The sequence below is a fragment of the Cheilinus undulatus genome, linkage group 15 (genome assembly GCF_018320785.1).
Source record: "Cheilinus undulatus linkage group 15, ASM1832078v1, whole genome shotgun sequence".
In the NCBI taxonomy this organism is placed as follows: domain Eukaryota; kingdom Metazoa; phylum Chordata; class Actinopteri; order Labriformes; family Labridae; genus Cheilinus; species Cheilinus undulatus.
This window is the reverse complement of record NC_054879.1, coordinates 2,148,285-2,169,936: the sequence shown is the minus strand read 5'-3', so window position 1 is coordinate 2,169,936 and position 21,652 is coordinate 2,148,285. Positions and strand designations below refer to the sequence as shown.

The 21,652-nt window shown below is 42.7% G+C and overlaps 1 protein-coding gene across 1 annotated transcript in view; it reads left to right on the top strand.

Moving 5' to 3' along the window:
* The first annotated feature begins 2,135 nt into the window (after nucleotides 1-2,135).
* enox1 (ecto-NOX disulfide-thiol exchanger 1) overlaps nucleotides 2,136-21,652 on the top strand; it is a 158,680-nt gene continuing 139,163 nt past the window's right edge. Inside the window, exon 1 of the mRNA XM_041807440.1 lies at nucleotides 2,136-2,181. The gene's annotated coding sequence lies outside the window, so the exon portion shown is untranslated. The remainder of the gene's footprint in view (nucleotides 2,182-21,652) is intronic.

Below are 21,652 nucleotides of genomic sequence, written 5' to 3'. Positions count from 1 at the left end.
TTGTGGGTGAGATAATTGAATGAAGTGGCCATTTGTGTAATCACATCAGCTCCTTTATCCTCTCTCAGGTTTACTGCCTTTGTTTCTGACAGTCACCTTTTATTGTGAAAGGTCAGCAGGGCCCAGCTGCTGCTGCTGCTGCTGCTCTGGGTGTGTGAGTGTGTGGGCGTGTGTGTGAGTGTGTGTTGTGTGTGTAGTTGTGTGAGTGTGAGAGTGTTTGAGGATGCTGTAAATCAAACAGTGGTTTTATTAGCGACTCACTCCCACTCACAGTGGGGGGGGTGAGGTGGGGGGGGGGGGGTGACGTCATGTTGGGAACCTCCACACACTTTAACACACTGGTAGGGCTGGGCGACATGGACTGAAAATCTCAGCTTGGTATTTTTCAAACACCACAGATATTTCTAGATGTTTTTTCTTGTTAAGAAATAAAAAATGACTTTTCACAGAATGACAACCTTTAATAGCAGTCATAGACACCAAATATCAACATTTTTCCTGTTAATGATCCAAAATTTCAGACAAACTCCTACCATTTGCCTAAATTGTTCAAAAACATTGTCAACATTTCTGAGCACTGAGATGATCAGAATACTCTTAAAGGCTGAAATTGACATTATTTTAGTTTGTAAATCAACAACAACCGCCTCCTGCTTCCACATCAGCTACTCAGGGTGTAATAGAAAATTAGAAAAAAAAAAAAAAAGAAAAATTCAGTTTGTACATTTTTGGTATTAAAGAGAATAAATAAGAATTGATTCATTTTTAATTTCATTAAAATGTATTAAAATATATAGGCTGAATAAATTACATTTAAATCATTAATAATGTTGGAACCTCCTTCTGAAAGGTCTTCAATGAATAAAAATGTTAATAAATATATATATATATATATATATATTTGCTTTCCAGGTCATTTTAATTATAAAAAATAATAAAATAAATGTAAAAAACTAAATAATATATTGACATTTTTATCCCCTTAAAGCCTAAGAACTCAAATAATAGCCAGAAAACTCCCATTTTTTTATATTAAATTGTTTATTTAACCTTCTACCAAAATCCCCCAAAAAGAAAATTTGCCGTTAAAATTGACATATATATTTTTTTAACAACATTTGATACACTGTGTTTTATTGATAACCCACAGGAGGGCGTTTTTATCAGTTATCAGATCATATTCAAATGTTTTTAAAGTCATTTATTGATCATGTTGATTAAATAAAACTCTCATGAAAGTGTGTATCAAATATGACACAATAGGCTTCAAAGGGTTAAACCTTTTCTTTTAACACTAAAATTTCCCAGCCAACTTCAACACATCATCATACAACCATGCGTTAGCTTGTTGAGTATGCTAATCAGCGTCTTTCCTGCTGATTCCAACACAGACTTCAGCTCTGGACTACTTTTTTAACCAATGGGACCTGCTACAAAGTCTGGGGGAACTTTCCACAGCCCATCTAGGCTATAAAGAGGTCAGAGCTGTGAACTGAGGATAACTGTACCTGTGATGCTGCTGCAGACATGATGGAGTCTCCTCTCCCCCTCCTCTGAGGCTGATAGTTGAAGGTAGCATTAATCTGATTCACAGAGCCAGAGCTCCAGTGTTAGAATAAAAACCATCTTAAAGAATAGGAAGTTCATGACGGGCTGGTGAGACTTTTTGTTGTTCCTCCTCGTTACAGTGACGTTTTTGTTTGCGTGGAGCCTTTTCTAATGCTCTGATTGGTCCGCTGGATGACGTGCTGTCAGCGACACAGCTGCTGAATAATGTCAGTGCTACAGTTGTTGTCTTTGTCCACTGTTGTATTTTACTGGGAAACACAGAGTTCCTAAACAGGACCCTGTTATCTGGGAATATTCAGACTGGTGCTGGTGTTACTCAAAGCTCACAGGTGATTGGACGAATGTTCCGTCTCTTTTGTTTGTTGCTGTCTTTGGTTCTTACCTTAAACTATCGCTGTACTTTTCACTGCCCTGAAGAATTCAGATAAAAAGGCAGAATGTGATTTTAACACAAATATTGTCAGTCTGAACCACAGACCTGGCCACGCGGCCCATCCCTAGCACCCACACCCGCCTCTCCCAGGGTCTTTAAAGCTGATGGAGTCTGTCCTCTCTCCACAGGAACCATCAGACCAATCAGACCATCAGACGTGACCTGCTGCTCTGCAGACAGTAAGTCTTCTCTTCTTCATGGGTTTAAGTCCGTCAGCAGCATCCTCCTGCTCCGTTCCCTCCTCTGGTTCCATCAGAGGATGCTGCTGGTCGGTTTCTGGTCCTCATGATCATCTCTCTGTCACCGCGCTGTGCTCGCCGCCGCCATTGTTTAGTCTGTCTGACCGATGGATTCTGATGGCCATGTCCGACCACGGCGAGGTTTTGTTTAGTGTCAAAGTCTGCTTCCTGTCTGATCAGATTCAGGATTTACACGCCTGTGTGTGGCTTTGTCTTCTCACAGCAGAAAACTGGAAGAGGTTCAGTTGATTCTTCTCTGAACGGGCTGATGTTTGTGGCTGGGTGGGATTACTTTGCTGGAATTGTAGTTTTTCAAAATTCATTTAAAACAGCAGAAGGTTTTTTTATTGGTCCTTTTGTTTTAAAGAACGTTTTCATTCTAGATCTTTCCTTTAGCTCCTGATTTCATGACCTGCCTGTTGAATTCGGCCCTCTCTGCAAACATCTTTAACTCTGAATATTTGACCGCAGGGTTGTTAGAGTTTAGAAGAAGAGGATGAGAACTACAGGGCTGATCCTAATGCTTCATCCTCCTCATCCTCGTCCTCATCTTCAGCATTTTTTTGCTTTTTTAGTGCTCGGTGATTGATCATTAAAACAAGAGAACCAGACTAGACTAGACTAGACCATCCTGGACTCGTCCTGTCTGGAGGATTAGTCGTGTGTTAACGGACATCGTCTTCCTTTCTTAGAGCACACAGCCTGGACACTACCACTCCCTCCTAAATGGCTCTCACTTTAATTTAAGTGAGGAGCAGAAAGAGCTGCAGTGTATGCTGTGATTAGTCTGAAAAGAGAGAGAGCTGAACAAGATGGCCGACAGGAAGCTGTTACTCTTCAGTCTGATCAAGGGTTCAGACTTCATCAGACACATGCAGGCCTCATCATCTGCTGATGACGTGGCACACTGTGATTGGCTGTGATGATGTATCCCGTTTTATTGGCTGGAAGCTCACATTGAGCGCTAACTCCAGTGTGGTAATGTTATTCATACTTTGACGTTCTCTTTACCCGCCCTCTACCCTCTGGATGTTTGGCGGTGATGCTGAGAGTGTGAGAAACGCCATTTTGAATAAAATGTTTTAATTCTGTGACATTTCCTGTCTGTACTGGCGTGACTCGCTGTTGGCTGTTTGTCAGAAGGATGGTCTGTGACTGAGCGCTTCAACGATATTTTAACAAGTGAGAGAGAACAAATAATAATTTGCTCGGTCGTTGTTATCATTCAGGTATATTTTTTTAGAATAGTTCACAAAAATCCTACCTTCTTCATTTTTCTACTTTTTTAGAACTAAATATCAGAATGACAAAAACCCTTCAGTGCGATCATTTAAACCCAACTTTCAATAGGAGTGAAAATCATCAGAATCAGACACGTTTGAAGAATAGTTCAGCCTTTGTTTAGGAATGAAAGAAAGTGAAGGAGTCATCATATCACAACTTCAATATTGGGGAAAAAATCACAATTAGATTATTTTCTTAAATCGTTCAGCCCTAATGAATAACGCATTAAAAATGTGTGTTTTTGCTTTTATTAACCTTTGTATTTTTAATTGCAAATACCTTTCTACTGTTAAAGGTTAAAATATTAGTTTTACTTACAAAAGAAGGATCCTCATGAAAAAAACTCCATTTACAGTAAAAGTAATAAGAACTGTTCAAGTACAAAACAAGAATATCTATCTTAGAATAAATGATTAAAACATTTATCCATCAGTCAACCTGGCCACATTGTGGTTTGTCCTTGTGGAGCTGCCGTAGTCAGTGTTTGTCAGGATGAAGGTGCAGGCCCCCGGACAGACCCGGTACCTGCTCCGGTAATGGCGTGTGGACGTTAGCGTCAAACATTTCATCAGGATGAAGTCATGTAGACGAGAGCAGAGCCGTCCAACCACAGTCCAGGTTTAAATTATATCAAAACGTTTTTATTTCTGAGAAACTGATCTCTGATCAGCATGAACTCATCAGCTAAGTGGAGAGAAGCAGCAGCCAATCAAGCACTCTGTTACCGGTAAAGAACCAATCAGCTACGTGTCTGTTAACGGGTGTGTGCTAATAAAGTTTTCTCTGTTGCACCAGAACTAGGGCCAAGTGGTTCGGGAAAATAATTGAATTGGGATTTACCCCCCAGTATTGTGATTATCTGATATGCATCTCTATCTCTCGAGTTCCTTATTTTATGTATTTTCCGATCATTAATTTCCTCTCTACCAGAGCTTTTCAGTCACACATTCACCAAGAAACGTAGCCGGGCCGGACGTGTTCAGCTCCCAGTAAGCAGCTGGTTAATGTCAAACGAACCGATACTGATCAGTCTGATGAAAAATATGCACTTTTATTCATAGTCTCCCTTTTAAACTTGGCTACATGACAGAAGCACATCAACAACAGAGCTGTATCTGAACATAACCTGAGGCAGCAGAAAGGTTTTTTCACTTGAACAAAAATAGAATGAAATAAACAGAATGAAAAAATAAATCATAATGTTGGTCACATCTTACCCAGGCATGTCTGAAAGTGCATAAAAACTAAATCTGCTCAGTTGTAGCTACAGTTGAAAACGACATGTTTTCTACTTCTGTCAACATCACCAGCCACGCTTCAAAACAACAGTGCATTGTGGGTAGACTGTTGCTAGGCTATGCAGAGTGTTGCATTCGCGGTCTGAAATACTGTGGGAAGTTCTGAAAACTCGTGAAACAGGTTCCCCTCTGCATCTCTGGTATGACCACAGGCTGGACCACTTGGGGGTTGGTTCTGGGCCGCATGTGGCCCCCGGGCGGCTGATTGAATCAGCCGGCTCTATACTATAACCAAACCATTTTTAAGACATTACCTAATAGTGATCATTTTAATTCTGTGTTGTTCTTATATTTGATAAGAAAACTTACAACAATGAAGAAAGAAGGATTTTTGTCAACTGTTCTAAAAAATGATTGCATATTTATTACATAACATCTCTGCTGCAACAGAAACGTTTAAACTGGTGTCTGCAGAGAAATTTCAGGTTGATATTGAATATTGAACCTTCTGCAGCCGGCTTCTCTGTAACTTTATTGATAGACGATAATGTTGACGTCACCAGACTACAGATGTATGCATGTTTAAAGCTAAGACAGAGATAGAGCTTAAACTTACATTCTCTGTGGCAAATTACCTCAAAAACAGCAATTGTAACAGCTCTAGATACACTATATTACCAAAAGTATTTGCTCACCTGCCTCGACTCTCATATGAACTTCAGTAACATCCCATTCCTAATCCCTAGGGTTTAATCTGACGTGGGTCCACCCTTTGCAGCTATAACAGCTTCAACTCTTCTGGGAAGGCTTTCCACAAGGTTTAGGAGTGTGTTCATGAGAATTTTTGACCATTCTTCCAGAATTCCGATTTCCGATTTAAATTGCGATTCTACGATATTGCCGATTTTTGCTATCTTTAGTTAGCTTTTTAAACACCAGTGAAAAAGATGAATGATAATGATGCCTACAGACTATATCAGGAAAAATACACATCACGTGTGTATAACGATACATCACAAAATATGTCTAACTAGAGAATACAAAATAGTTATAAAATAGTCAAGTGCAGGATTTCTCAGTTTATTCACAACAATTTAGTATCAATTTCACAGAATTTGACACAGACTGAGCTAAATACTGAATATGAAGTGCATAAAGTCTATACATATGAGTGTAGTATATATATGTATAACTTATTATGTCATTTTAAGTTAATATCGAATTTAACAATGTAGAATTAAGCTATTTAAAAAATACATAGTCCTGCATCATCTCGCATTTGACCTATCTTTGTTCAATCTGAAGATGAGGATTTCCCCCATTTGTTGCACTGAATTAAAATGCTACCGTGATTTTTTTTTTAGAAAAGGGGAATAAATTATTATAGAGTGACTGTACTCCAATCCTTTATATTTCATATTTTATCAGTTTTGTATGTCATCACATAATGTGTTTGCGGAGGGAGATTATGGGAGACGAGCTGATCGTCACGTCCAGCTTTAAGACTGATGGACTGTGTTTTGCGGAGGGCATGACGTGACAGGCCAGTGTTTCTTTCTTGTGTTACCGAAGCCGTCATTCTTAACGACACTACACGGGACAGGTCCTTACAAATAAAACGACCATGATTATGGTTGCATGAGTAGAGACCAGCGGGAGCTTCAACGGGCTTGTTTGTTGACGTTAGCCATTAGCTGTAGCGCTAACGCGATGATGCCTAACTAGTAGATTTGTTGTGTTGTCTCAATATTTTACTCTGGCGTGGCATATCTTGCAAATGACTGCCTAACTCCTGTCTAAGTTTGTGCTGTCTTTAATGTTTTGGAAGCCAAAATAAGTCTACACATCCACTATGAATGCGGCAGAAGCCGCTCTGCTGGGTAGGTACAAGCAACCGGCTCACGCAGACCAGAAGTCTCGTGTGATCTCGTTGTGTCAAGAGAGAAGAGGCAAGAGTCAACTGCCAGCTAGCAATGCCTGCTGCCAACTAGTGGTCAGGGGGTGAAATTACACCACAAACTACCGCACCAACAAAGTGAATAATTAGCTAATTAAGTAAATATCGATACTGCATTTTAAAATATTGATACAATATCGCACCAGGAAGTATCGCGATATTTCAGTGTATCGATTTTTTGTCCCACCCCTAGAGCGTGGAATTGTCCAGAATCTCTTGGTATGCTGAAGCATTCAGAGTTCCTTTGACTGGAACTAAGGGGCCAAGCCCAGCTCCTGAAAAACAACCCTACACCATAATCCCCCCTCCACCAAACTTTACACTTGGCACAATGCAGTCAGACAAGAACCGTTCTCCTGGCAACCTCCAAACCCAGACTCATCCATCAGATTGCCAGATGGAGAAGCGTGATTGGTCACTCCAGAGAAGGCGTCTCCACTACTCTAGAGTCCAGTGGCGGCGTGCTTTACACCACTGCATCCATGCTTTGCATTGCACTTGGATGCAGCTGCTCGGCCATGGAAACCGATTCCATGAAGCTCTCTACCACTGTCCTTGAGCTAATCTGATGTTTGTAGGAACAGTCTGCATAGGTGCTTGATTTTCTACACCTGTGGCCATAGAAGTGACTGGGACATCTGATTTACATTATTTGGATGGGTGAGTGAATACTTTTGGCCATATAGTGTATGTCTGATCAGGTATTTTAGTCGTTTTATCACAGTAACAATGATGATTTGTGCATGAGCTGAAATAATCAGAGGTAGAGGTTTAGTTTGTGTTGATGATGCGCCATGTTGGAGAGCTTTTCCTTAATCAGGGGTGTCAAACTCAAGGCCCTGGGGCCAAATCCGGCCCATGGAACAGTTATACCCGGCCCACCAGATCATATCATATTTTTATCACAACTGGCCCACCAGTATGAGGTCTGCAGATTTCCTCCAGTATAACAATGTAAATTTAACCTTGATGATTGAAAATATCCTTGTTAAGTTACAAGAATTAGAAATAATAAATAGTTAAAATAATTTGATTAAAAGTCAGGAATGTGGAAAAAGAAATTTGTGTTTTTATTTTGGATTTTCTAATTCGAATCTCACAATTATGATTCAAAGTTATGGTTTTGATTTTTTATCTCATATTTTGACCATTTAGATTCACTATTTAAAATCTTAAGTGACATTTTAACATTTTAAACTCATAAAATTAATTTTTATGTTGTGCTGTGACTGAGTTTGACATCCCTGCTTTAAAGTGTCTGCCTCATCTCTGCATATTTACAGACAAACTCTAAGAGCTCAGGCATGCAGAGGCTACAGTCTGCTGTATGATGAACTGAGATTTTTACTGCAGAGACCAGCATGCTGACACGTTTGTTAGTGCAGCTGCTGGAGACCAGCACGGCTCAGACTAAACACAACCAGGTCGTCTGCATACAGGAGAATAACCTCATCACTCAGCCGGGATGACAGGCGGTCAAACGCTCGAACAGATCATCGATGTACGAATGATGAGGACATATGAGCCTCCTGTTTGTGGTGGGACAGGAACACCATGTGAGTCTGTAGGCCACTAGCTGTGGTTTTAGATCTACAGACATGAGGAGTATCGGTCTAAGAGGACAGTGTCTCCGTATTTCCTGTTTGTTTTGACCGCAGCGTGTTAGCGTGACTATAATAAGGACATTACAGTGTCGGTGTATCAGTGCAGGCAGGGAGAGAGTAATAAGAGTGGATTAGGATGGATTAACACCTCTGTCGTCTCCATACATGCTGCTTTCTCCTCCCTAGTCTCTCTCTCCTCCTCCTCTTCTAGCTCCTCTGTTGTTGTTTGTCTTTTATTCTCTCCGCTCCTCCATCCCTCCTTTAGTGTTCACCTCCCCTCCCCCCTCGTCTCCTCCCTCCCCGTCCTCCTCTGAGGAGACAGCAGAGGAGCCCGGGGAGCAGCAGGGCCACAATTTACATCTTGATATATCAGTTTCCTGCAGCAGCGGAGGCGGTGATGGATGGCGCGTTGCCGGCACCGCGGCGCTGCCATGAGTTACCGTGGTGATTACCGGCAGAGACGGCTGCTCGCTGGCCACTTCATCACGGTGACTGGTGGGGAGGGAGGCGAGGAAAGAGAGAGAAAAAGGAGAGAGGCACAGAAAAACAGAAGGAGAAGTAAGAAAAACACAATTGGAGGAGAGAGCGAGGGGAGGAGGCGGCTCTGACGGAGGAACAGAATCGTTAGAGGAGAAAAGACCGAACAAATCACTGAGGAGGGACAAAGAGGGTCTACACGTAAACCTGCTGTAGAAACCAGGTTTCATGAAGGCTGAAATACGTGTGGACACACTGATCATTGAAAACGCTGGAAAGAGTCATCAGAGAGGTCGGGATCAGCTCCAGCAGGGAAACAATCGAACTAGGAACCTGGACCTGAGCTCTCCTCTAGTCGTCTGACTGCCTGAAGGGCTTTTACATCCACATGATGATGAAGGCTGTCCATCAGTGTTAAAGGTCACATATTTAACCCTTTATGACCAGTTTATATCGGTCTCAGAGGTCCTAAAACATGCCTGTGAAGTTTGTTGCTGAAAAACGCTCCAGTATTGATGTCTGCATGTCTATAAACTGCTCTGTTTCTGTGTCTGTGGCTTTAAATGTTAACGAGCTCTCTGACTCCGCCCCTGACTCCGCCCCTCACAGGAAATGGATGTGGCTGTCCTGAGTTTCCTCTCAGCTAGATCAGGAAACCAGGGTGGAACTTTCTTCCAAGTGGGGATGGCCACCGAACCTGGGGGCGAGGCTAACTCCCCACATGACATCATGAGGGGCTAGCCTGAGAGCGGCTTGCTTCAGCACACATTTTCTGAGAGGTGAAGGAGGGGTTAAGGGGGTTCTGATCCTTGAGGGGATAGTGGACAGACCAGGGGCACAGATTTATTTTAGCAAAGCCTGAAAAAGTGATTTTTGCAGAAAATGTCCCCTTTAACTAACCCTTTCATTCACACACTGACTGTGAAGGCTCCTCCTCCTCAGATGCTTAGACCTCATTTTCTGAGTTATGTGAAGTGAAATCTCTCTCCTGTTTATGAGATAACTTTGTTGTTAAGCTGCTGCTCAAATCGCTCCATTTCCTGCTGTTGCTCTTCAGAATAAAAGTCTCCAATGATGATTAGTACTGGAGGCTTTTATTGTGACAGACTTGGCAGGAATCAACGGCTACTTTACTAAACTGTAGCATGGTGGCGCTAACAGACAGGAGGGATAAAACTGTTGATGTCTGTAGAGCAGGGGTTCTCGAAGTTTTGATAGCTGAGGGCCAATTTAGGAACCCAACATTGGACTGAGGGCCGCCGAAGGAAAAAAACAGAAAAAAAATCCCATTTGTAATCATTTTAATGACCAGGTTACATCTCTACCGTTTACATTTATTGGTCTGCATCCAGTAATGTACAATAAACACATTTTAATTAATACATGAGGCTAAACCTGGCAAAATTTGGGAAAACCTTGAGAAACATTGTAATGCACACAAAATCCCTGAGGTTTTCTGCCCAACACAGACGTATCATGCATGTGAATAATGGCAGCCTAGGCAGCATCTACGTGTTTATTTATGATGGTATGAGCTGTTAGCTTAGCATCATGGCGCAGACTGACTGGACAATAAAACATCTCTGGTTTCTCCTCCAAACCGCCCCTGCTTGACCTGCACGCTGCATCAATGACGCACTTCCTTTGGAAAAACGGCAGCCAGATGAAGAGCAGGTTTCCAAACATACAGATAAATACTGTGACATTGTTTTATAGGGCAGGAGATGGACGGCAGTGAGTCTTGTCTGCAGAGCAGTGTGAGCTGAAAAAATCACTTATTAAATGCCGTGTCCTCAGGCGGCGTTCACCTCGGGTTTGTCCCTCTCTGTGTCTCATCCTGCGGTTGGTGATTTCATGTCTAGACCAGCTGCTGCCCGCCATCCAGCTGAGGGAAAATCTGACATGTCCTCCTCCTCCTCCTCTGCTGCTGCATGCCTTCCATAAAACCTGAGCAGAAACAGATCAATGCTGCGCTGCCGTTCCTCCCAGGCGCAGACTCATTAAAAGAGGAGAGGGAGAAGTTTTCAGATAATTAAGAGGAGAAGTAGAAGTCTGAGCAGAATACTACAAGAAGAGTCAGTGTTACAGAGCATCAGGAAGAGTCAGTGTTATAGAGCAGCAGGAAGAGTCAGTGTTATAGAGCAGCAAGAAGAGTCAGTGTTACAGAGCAGCAGGAAGAGTCAGTGTTACAGAGCAGCAGGAAGAGTCAGTGTTACAGAGCAGCAGGAAGAGTCAGTGTTACAGAGCAGCAGGAAGAGTCAGTGTTACAGAGCAGCAGGAAGAGTCAGTGTTACAGAGCAGCAGGAAGAGTCAGTGTTACAGAGCAGCAGGAAGAGTCAGTGTTACAGAGCAGCAGGAAGAGTCAGTGTTACAGAGCAGCAGGAAGAGTCAGTGTTACAGAGCAGCAAGAAGAGTCAGTGTTATAGAGCAGCAGGAAGAGTCAGTGTTATAGAGCAGCTAGAAGAGTCAGTGTTACAGAGCAGCAGGAAGAGTCAGTGTTACAGAGCAGCAGGAAGAGTCAGTGTTATAGAGCAGCAAGAAGAGTCAGTGTTACAGAGCAGCAGGAAGAGTCAGTGTTACAGAGCAGCAGGAAGAGTCAGTGTTATAGAGCAGCAGGAAGAGTCAGTGTTACAGAGCAGCAGGAAGAGTCAGTGTTATAGAGCAGCAGGAAGAGTCAGTGTTACAGAGCAGCAGGAAGAGTCAGTGTTACAGAGCAGCAGGAAGAGTCAGTGTTATAGAGCAGCAGGAAGAGTCAGTGTTATAGAGCAGCAGGAAGAGTCAGTGTTACAGAGCAGCAGGAAGAGTCAGTGTTATAGAGCAGCAGGAAGAGTCAGTGTTACAGAGCAGCAGGAAGAGTCAGTGTTACAGAGCAGCAGGAAGAGTCAGTGTTACAGAGCAGCAAGAAGAGTCAGTGTTACAGAGCAGCAAGAAGAGTCAGTGTTATAGAGCAGCAGGAAGAGTCAGTGTTATAGAGCAGCAGGAAGAGTCAGTGTTATAGAGCAGCAGGAAGAGTCAGTGTTACAGAACAGCAGGAAGAGTCAGTGTTATAGAGCAGCAGGAAGAGTCAGTGTTACAGAACAGCAGGAAGAGTCAGTGTTATAGAGCAGCAGGAAGAGTCAGCATAACAGAGCAGCAGGAAGAGTCAGCATAACAGAGCAGCAGGAAGAGTCGGCGTTACAGAGCAGCAGGAAGAGTCAGCGTTACAGAGCAGCAGGAAGAGTCGGCGTTACAGAGCAGCAGGAAGAGTCAGCGTTACAGAGCAGCAGGAAGAGTCAGCGTTACAGAGCAGCAGGAAGAGTCAGCGTTACAGAGCAGCAGGAAGAGTCAGCGTTACAGAGCAGCAGGAAGAGTCAGTGTTACAGAGCAGCAGGAAGAGTCAGTGTTACAGAGCAGCAGGAAGAGCCGGCGTTACAGAGCAGCAGGAAGAGCCGGCGTTACAGAGCAGCAGGAAGAGTCAGTGTTACAGAGCAGCAGGAAGAGTCGGCGTTACAGAGCAGCAGGAAGAGTCGGCGTTACAGAGCAGCAGGAAGAGCCGGCGTTACAGAGCAGCAGGAAGAGTCAGTGTTACAGAGCAGCAGGAAGAGTCGGCGTTACAGAGCAGCAGGAAGAGTCAGCGTTACAGAGCAGCAGGAAGAGTCAGCGTTACAGAGCAGCAGGAAGAGTCAGTAGCCTTTTTTACACAGAGATTCCACAATAATGGTGAAAAGGAATGCCTGTCTCTTATCCGCAATGAGCACTTCACACAAAGGTGTAACAGAGCCGTGCACGCCCGAGCTCACACACACACTCTGGCTTCCTGTAATCAGATGACAGCTGCTGCCTGAGCTGCTGCTTTCATAGAAACTTGAAAATATGGATTTCTTGGTTCAAAACTTTGTATTTTCTTCATGAAATAAGGGGAAAATAACATGAACATTCATTTTGATCGTTTAGGTCCAACAGACTTTTTTTCCTCCATGTTTCAGAGTTGGAGGTCCGACTTTAAGCAGTGTCACGTATTTACGTTGGAGGTCGGAAACTTCAGAGTACCGAGCTCACTTGAACACATCATGGAACTCTTCAGACGCTGCTGTGAGCAGAGATGTGTCTGCTCTCTCCTCTCCTGTAGCGAGTGTGATTAGCTCCCTAACCTCGCAGTCTCTCCAGTTAATCCACGTTATTCTTTGTTTTTTCTCCCTGTTGTTTTCTCAGATGAAATGCCACTCGATTAAAATGCGTTGGTTTTTAAATCTCCCGTTTATGGAGCCAGCAGCGCACACTCGCCATGGCGGAATGCCGTGACATCCTTTCACACTCGTTGTGGAAAAGTCTGTTACAGCTCTGATACTACCTCTCGATCCGGATCAGAGGTGGGGCAAGATCCCAATGTGAAACGGTCGCTTTCATACAGAACGGCGTTGCGGACTGAAGGCGTAACAGACACGGAAAAGAGAGGCAGTGTGAAAGAAGCTAGTGTTAGAGAACAGCAGTGCTCCAGCCTGCTGTGGTGAAAGGACGACAGTGAGAGGTGATTGTAAGGCGGCGTGAGTGTTTGCTCCTGTCTGCTGAATAATTTAATCCTGTGTGCTCTGACCTTCAAACGTCCTCTGTGGTCTGAGCATTCACCACACACGGACGTTTCTGCTGCTGCCTCGTCTTAACCCCACACACACACACACACACACAAACACACCTCCTCTCCCACCTAATGGTGTGAGAATATAAACAAACCCAGCAAGAAGCTAGACTGAAATCCTTTACTTCTATTAAAATGCCTCTTCACATAAAGTCCTGTTTTCATAAATAATGACTTTCAGCTGGGTTTGCCTTTGGCCCAGTGCAACAGTTATTCCTCTAATAAGCTTAGATCATTCTGGAAAGGTGTTTTAACTTAGGACTCTGCTGTTTTAAGTCCAAAGAAGCAGGTGGTGGCATGAAATGAGGTTTGAACTCCACGGTAAGGCTGCTAAAGCCGAGTCAAAGCAATGACAAACACATTGTTTCCATCAATGACAGTCTGCAGTTATTTTTCTCCAGTGCTTTTATTGTGAAAGTCCACATCAGTATTTATGGAGCAGTCAGTAGCAGCTTGGCACGCTTCAAGAGGAGAGAAATGAAACTTAAAACTAGGGCGGAACGATTTTGGAAAATATTTTTATTGAGATTTTTTCCCTCAAATATTGTGAAATAAATGATGATAAATGATTCTGAGATTTAAAAAGTCAAAAAGATTAGTTAAAAGGTCAAAACACAAAATTAGATGTTAAAATAATGCTTTTAAAATGCAAATATATTCAAAAGAAAGTCACAATCATGTTTTAAGGCAAAAACATGACTTCAAATTTAAAAAGGTGCACCTAAAAGGTCAAAATATGAGATAAAAAATCAGAATTATAAATTGCAATTTGATACGCGATTATTCTTTGCTGATCAGTCCTTTAAAAACTCACATTCTGATGATTTTGACTCATATTGCCAGTCAGATATGAATTGTTCCACTGAAGGGTTTTTGTAATTCTTATATTTAATAAGAAAAAAGTACAAAAATTCAGAAGGTAGGAATTTTTTTGTTGACTATTCTTGAATATTTGCATTTTGACACAAACTTCAGGTCAAAGAAATATTTCATCTTTAGTGATTCGAAAATTGCAGCAGGCCATATTGATGATTTAATGTGATTTTTAACTAATTGCCCGGCCCTACTTAAAACCACAGGTACTTCTACCTGAGACTGAGAGATCATTTCTCTGTGATCTTCTGACATCAGGTTTGTTTCTATGGAAACAGGAGGGATGGGACATCTGAACATGCATTTTAAAGGCTTTTATTTTGTAGTATTGTTAAACTTTTACTGTAAAGGGCAAAAAAATAGTGAAATATAAATATTAGGCCTCATTGTTGGGCTCTACTTGTGTTTCAGTGGGAAGCTAAAGTGTTAACCATTAATGATGCTTATGCTTTAGTCTGTTCTGGTCGCTGTGATGCTGGAGCAACTGTGTGGTCTCTGGATCAGTACTTCATGGTTTTTCTTTTTCTTGAATAATTTCATGTGTGTAGAGCCATTCCAGCATTTCTCCTCTCAGTGAACACAGCCGATCTTCCCTCCTCTCGTGTTTCTGGAGGTTTCAGTCCGTCCTGCAGTGTGTTGAAATGTTAACGTGAGCGGAGACAGTGTCACATCCATGAATGTGTTCATGCAGAAGAACATCAGCCATGTTAGCAAACTGTCACTGTCTCCTTTACACGTGTCTCGCCTCTGGAAGGATGTCTCTGACAGTCAGGGTTCTGAAGGTGAGCGGCACCTTTATTCATTTTTTAGAGCTCAGAGTCAGCAGGAAGTTACCGGCCCAGTCAGGAAGCTTTCAAAGTAAGATGTCAGTAATAAAACAGATATCTGACCGTGCTGTGGCGAAGGACGCTCAGGGACGAGACACGGTTCACAGAAGATCATGGCATTGGTTTAAGGTGTCACATTTGGCCTGAATGGTTTTTATCAGACCCCCAGGTCTGCTTCAGTCTTCATTTTGGCAGCTATTTTTAATTTTAGTCTTAGTTTAAGTCTAATTTTGAGGCTTTAAATGAAATGTCTTTTAGTTTTAGTCCCATTTTAGTCATTTCTACCCTTTTAGTTTGAGTCTAGTTTAAGTCCACACACCGCGTTCCACATTATTATGCAAATGATATTTTTCTCTGATTTTCCTAAACATTAATGCAAATGACAGTCAGAATATTTTTCAAGTCATCAGCCATTAGAGCAAAATTCAAATGTTTTTGAACAAACTTCATAATGATGAAAATTATTTTTTAAGAAATAAAAACCTCAAAATGCACTGTTCCACATTATTAAGCACAACAGCTTTTTAAAACGAAAAAGAACTGAAAATGGTCATTTGTAGAAATTGCAGCATTAGGAGGTCATATTTACTGAAATCAAAGCTATTTCAATCAAAAACATCTGAACAGGCCAAGTTCCATGTTAACATAGGAGCCCTTCTCTGATATCACCTTCACTGTTCTTGCATCCATTGAACTTGTGAGTTTTTGGAGAGTTTCTGCTTGAATTTTTTTTGCAGGATGTCAGAATATCCTCCCAGAGCTGCTGTTTTGATGTGAACTGCCTCCCACCCTCATAGATCTTTAGCTTGAGGATGCTCCAAAGGTTCTCAGTAGGGTTAAAGGTCAGGGGAGGATGGGGGCCACACCATGAGTTTCTCTCCTTTTATGCCCATAGCAGCCAATGACACAGAGGGATTCTTTGCAGCATGAGATGGAGCATTGTCAAGATCATTTTGCTACAGAAGGCACGGTTCTTCTTTTTGTACCATGGAAGAAAGTGGTCAGTCAGAAACTCTAGATACTTTGCCGAGGTCATTTTCACACCTTCAGGGACCCTAAAGGGGCCTATCAGCTCTCTCCTCATGATTCCGGCCCAAACATGACTCCGCCCCCTCCTTGTTGACGTCCCGGCCTCATTGGGACATGGTGGCCATCCACCAACCATCCACTACTCCTCCATCTGGACCATCCAGGGTTGCACGGCACTCATCAGTCAACAAGACTGTTTGAAAATGAGTCTTCATGTATTTCTGGGCCCACTGCAACCGTTTCTGCTTGTGAGCATTGGTTAGGGGGGGCTGAATAGTAGGTTTATACACGACTGCAAGCCTCTGGAGGATCCTACACCTTGAGGTTGGTGGGACTCCAGAGGCACCAGCAGCTTCAAATACCTGTTTGCTGCTTTGTAATGGTATTTTAGCATCTGCTCTCTTAATCTGATGTATTTGTCCATCAGAAACCTTCCTCATTATGTCTTTATCTGCATGAACCCATCTGTGCTCTAAATCAGACACTAATTTCTTCACAGTACGATGATCATGATTAATTTTTCCTGAAATATTGAATGTTTTCATTCCTTGTCCAAGGCATTGCTATTTTGACACTTTTCAGCAGAGAGATCCTTTTTCTTTCCCATATTGCTGAAACCTGTGGCCTGCTTAATAATGTGGAACATGTGGAAAAGTGTATTATAAGGGTTTAAAACAATAATAGTAATCATTATGAAGTTTGTTCAAAAACATTTGAATTATACTCTAACTGTTGATGACTTGAAAAATATTCATCATTTGCATTGATATTTAGAGAATCAGAGAAAAACGTTGTTTGCATAATAATGTGGAACGCAGTGTAAAAGTCCTCACATTTTAGTCTGAACTTTCAGTCCAAGAATTTATTCTCCTGTCTAAATCTGGTACCAAATCATGGTAGTGTGTTCTCTGCCAAACCTGGCAGAGAACACACTACCGCTTTCTACAGCTGAGAGGCAGAATAGATACAGATGTATTGATTTTGACAGATTTACCCACAGTGGAGAAATATCACGGACTTAGAATGTCTGACGAAAACTACAATATATTTTAGTCTAGTTTTAGTCATCACAGATGTATTTTTGTTAGTCTCAGTCTAGTTTTAGTCATCACAGATGTATTTTTGTTAGTCTCAGTCTAGTTTTAGTCATCACAGATGTATTTTTGTTAGTCTCAGTCTAGTTTTAGTCATCACAGATCTATTTTTGTTAGTCTCAGTCTAGTTTTAGTCATCACAGATGTATTTTTGTTAGTCTCAGTCTAGTTTTAGTCATCACAGATCTATTTTTGTTAGTCTCAGTCTAGTTTTAGTCATCACAGATGTATTTTTGTTAGTCTCAGTCTAGTTTTAGTCATCACAGATGTATTTTTGTTAGTCTCAGTCTAGTTTTAGTCATCACAGATCTATTTTTGTTAGTCTCAGTCTAGTTTTAGTCATCACAGATCTATTTTTGTCAGTCTCAGTCTAGTTTTAGTCATCACAGATCTATTTTTGTTAGTCTCAGTCTAGTTTTAGTCATCACAGATCTATTTTTGTTAGTCTCAGTCTAGTTTTAGTCATCACAGATCTATTTTTGTTAGTCTCAGTCTAGTTTTAGTCATCACAGATGTATTTTTGTTAGTCTCAGTCTAGTTTTAGTCATGGAAAAAAGGCAGATACATAGTGTTAGTAATGCTATGTGTCTGCTTCCTGGTTTGGACTGGAAATATATCTGGTTGAGATTTGTGGTTTGAGCTCAGGCTGCCAGATCAGCTAGTTTTTCTGTTTAGTTCTACTGAGGGGATTTTCCTGTGTACAGTATTAGTTCTATCACTGGGTGCCCAGGACACGGAGAGTTGAACCAGGCCACAGGGACAGCCATGTGCATCATGGAGGGGTCAGCTGGGAGGATACCTGGAGCAGGTCTAGACCATGGCCATCAGGAGGTCGGAGCTGTACAGGACCAAGGGCTGAACAGGCACATGCTCCCATACCTGACCCGACCTGAGTGTTAGTGTGAGCAAGGACAGCATGAGATAATGGATGTAACAGCTTTTAAAGTTCATGTTTTCCTACATACAATCCTAAATAATCATCTTTATGCATCACTGATACATCGGACTCTGAGGACAGCAGCCCTGACTGCAGCCCTAACTGCAGCCCTGACTGCAGCCCTAACTGCAGCCCTGACTGCAGCCCTAACTGCAGCCCTGACTGCAGCTCTAACTTCAGCCCTAACTGCAGCCCTGACTGCAGCTCTAACTTCAGCTCTAACTTCAGCCCTAACTGCAGCTCTAACTTCAGCCCTAACTGCAGCCCTGACTTCAGCCCTAACTGCAGCCCTGACTTCAGCCCTGACTGCAGCTCTAACTTCAGCCCTGACTTCAGCCCTAACTGCAGCCCTAACTGCAGCCCTGACTTCAGCCCTAACTGCAGCCCTGACTTCAGCCCTGACTGCAGCTCTAACTTCAGCCCTGACTTCAGCCCTAACTGCAGCCCTAACTGCAGCCCTGACTTCAGCCCTAACTGCAGCCCTAACTGCAGCCCTAACTGCAGCCCTGACTTCAGCCCTAACTGCAGCCCTAACTGCAGCCCTGACTGCAGCCCTGACTTCAGCCCTAACTGCAGCCCTAACTTCAGCCCTAACTGCAGCCCTGACTGCAGCCCTGACTTCAGCCCTAACTGCAGCCCTGACTGCAGCCTGCATGCAGGTTTTTCAGTCCAGTTGTGACTATATATATAAATAGATTTAAGCTTTGAGATTTGCATGAATCTGCACCCATTCTTTGCTTTGTGTGATTGATAAACTGATCCATATTTAGAGGATTCTATCTTTACATAAGTGCTTAAAAACAAAAACCGTTATGTCTGTAGTTCATCCCATAGTCTGTCTTATGGTTTCAGCTTTACCAGGTCATCTCTGCTCATGGCAGACTAAAATCATGCAAAGTGGTGCCTTTAGAGGGCGCTGTTACCACTGAGGCAGATTTAAATCGTCTTTGGCAGCTCAGGTAAAAATCAACATAAAAAGCAGATTTTAAACACAATAACAGAATAACAGAGTGCGAGAACGCTGCTCCGACACAAACATGTGTTCTGTTGTAGCTCCTGAATATCAGCCGCTTATTCTCACAGGAAGCCCGTTCTCTTTTTGTTACAAAATACCCCCCCCCCCGCCTCGCTTTGATCCGTCACAATGAAACAGAGTGCACACACCGCGCCGATGACAGATTGGCTGATCTCAGGTGTGAATGGAGACACGGTGTGACAATGGAGTCACGCACCGCAGAGCTCGCACAGACGACGGCGGCGGCAGAAGAGAGGCTGCACCCCCCTCCCCCCAGGCATCTGTGTGCTCTTTAATTGTTGGTGTGAATCAGATGAGGGGTTGGTGCCTGCTCTGTGAATAAACGCCTCCATGCTACAGTGACTCCATTACAGCAGAGACCTCTATCTGTAGGGGGACCTTTGAAACCATCAGAACAGAGACCGTCTGTTTTAGAGGGACTTCTCCCTGTGGGTATGATCCAGTTTTTATCTTTCTTCGGATTGTTTTGAAGCTGAACTTATAAAATCTGCAGACTTTTTCCTTTCTACCTGATTTGTTGCCCTGACAGGGAGAAGAGCTGCAGAGGGAGGACACCCTGGGACGTCCTGTTCTTCCATCTTTGACCCGTAGAGCAGACAGTCTTACCCACTGTTTCCTCTTATGATGTTTGTATACCCGAATATGCAGATTACGCCCCCTAGTGTCCAACATAAGGACAGAAAGCTGATAGAAACTACCTGTAGCCACTGGGTGAATTTTTCCTTTTTTTTTTTTTTCACCTTTCTGTAGTTTGGCTCAGACTAGATGATTTTCCTGTCTTTCATGTTGGCACAGTGTCAGACTACGCTGTGAACATCTTGTCCGGTCTTGGCCAACAGACTGGAGTGATCCAGACCACTCATCCTATGTTTTTGTTTCCACTGCCACTTTGAAAGTTCCCAGGTCATCAGGGAGGCGGGTCAAAGAGTGTCAATCATTTCTACAGCCAGGGTGTGAACTGCTGAAAAACCAGAGGGGGGAACATATCCTAAAATTTTAAAAACAGAGGGGCACATCTTGCAACTGACCTCTTATCTATAACCAGTCACACACTGTTGGTCTGATGTTCTTCTGATGAAATGTTGTGTTAGTTTGACTCCAGATGAACGGGATGCACACCTTCCAGAAAGTTCCTCTTCGGTCTGGTCAGTCCACAGAATATTTCCCAGAAGTCTTGGGGATCATCAGGATGTTTGTAGTCAAATGTGAGACGGTCCTTTGTGTTCTTTGTTCTCAGCAGTGATTTTGGCCTTGGAACTCTCCCATGATGCCATTGTTGCCCAGTGTCTTTCTGATTGTTGAGTCGTGAACTCTGACCTTAACTGAGTCAGTGAGGCCTGCAGGTCTTTAGATGTTGTTCTGGGTTCTTCTGGGACCTCCTGGATGAGTCGTCATTACACTCTTGGAATCATGTTGGTAAGCCGGCCACTTCTGGGAAGGTTCAACACTGTTCACAGTTTTCTCCATTTGTGGGTAATGGCTCTTAGCGTGGTTGGCTGGAGTCGCAGAGCCTTAGAAATATCTCTGTAACCCTTTCAGACTGATAGATGTCAGTGACGTTGACTTTCTTTAGAAGGTTCCATGATGTGTTGGAGATCTTTTAGCCTGCTTGACTTTGTCAGACGGGTTCATTACAGTTAACTTGTGAAGATTTAACAAAGGGGGGTTTCACACAGGGCCAGGTAGGTTTGGATGGCTTTGTTCCCTTAATAAATGAAATTATCATTTAAAACCTGACTTTTCTATTTTCTCAGGTTATCTTGATCTAATATTAACATTAGTTTGAGGATGTAAAACATGGAAGTGTGACAAGTATGCAAAAATGAAGAAATGGGCTCACACGTGTGGGGTTGTGATCAAATGTAAGTGTCCGTATTTGGAGGTTTGAGAATGTGGTCACCCTACATTGCTGGTTGGCTCCGCCTCCCTCTGTGTGTCTTGTGCAGTTTTGTCTTCCTTCATAAATATGTATGAGTGTGCATGCATTGATGTATACCAGCGTGTCTCCAGCAGCAGCTTAAGCCTAAAATAGCTCCACTTGTTTGTGTCTACACGACCAGCTGAATAAACTTTATTGTTTGGAGGCGGCGGCGTCACTCCGTGCTCACGACTGAGACTGAAAAATGTGTTGAAGGTGATGAGAAATGAAAATCCCCCGCTGGGATTCCTGCGCTCTGCGGCTATTCTTCAGCTGTAAAAGAAACATTCAGAGGAGAGTGTTTTTCTTTCTGTGAATTCTGATTTACTCAGAGCTGCTGCTGCTCTGATAGGACCAGGACTCTGGGATGGAGCAGACGGCGGTCTGAGAGCCACCGCCATTAGAAAACAATAAAATGAAATAGAACAGAATAGAAAAGAACAGAAATCAATAGAACACAATAGAATAGAACAGAACAGAATAGAACAGGATGGAATAGAATTGAACAGAATAGAATAAAAA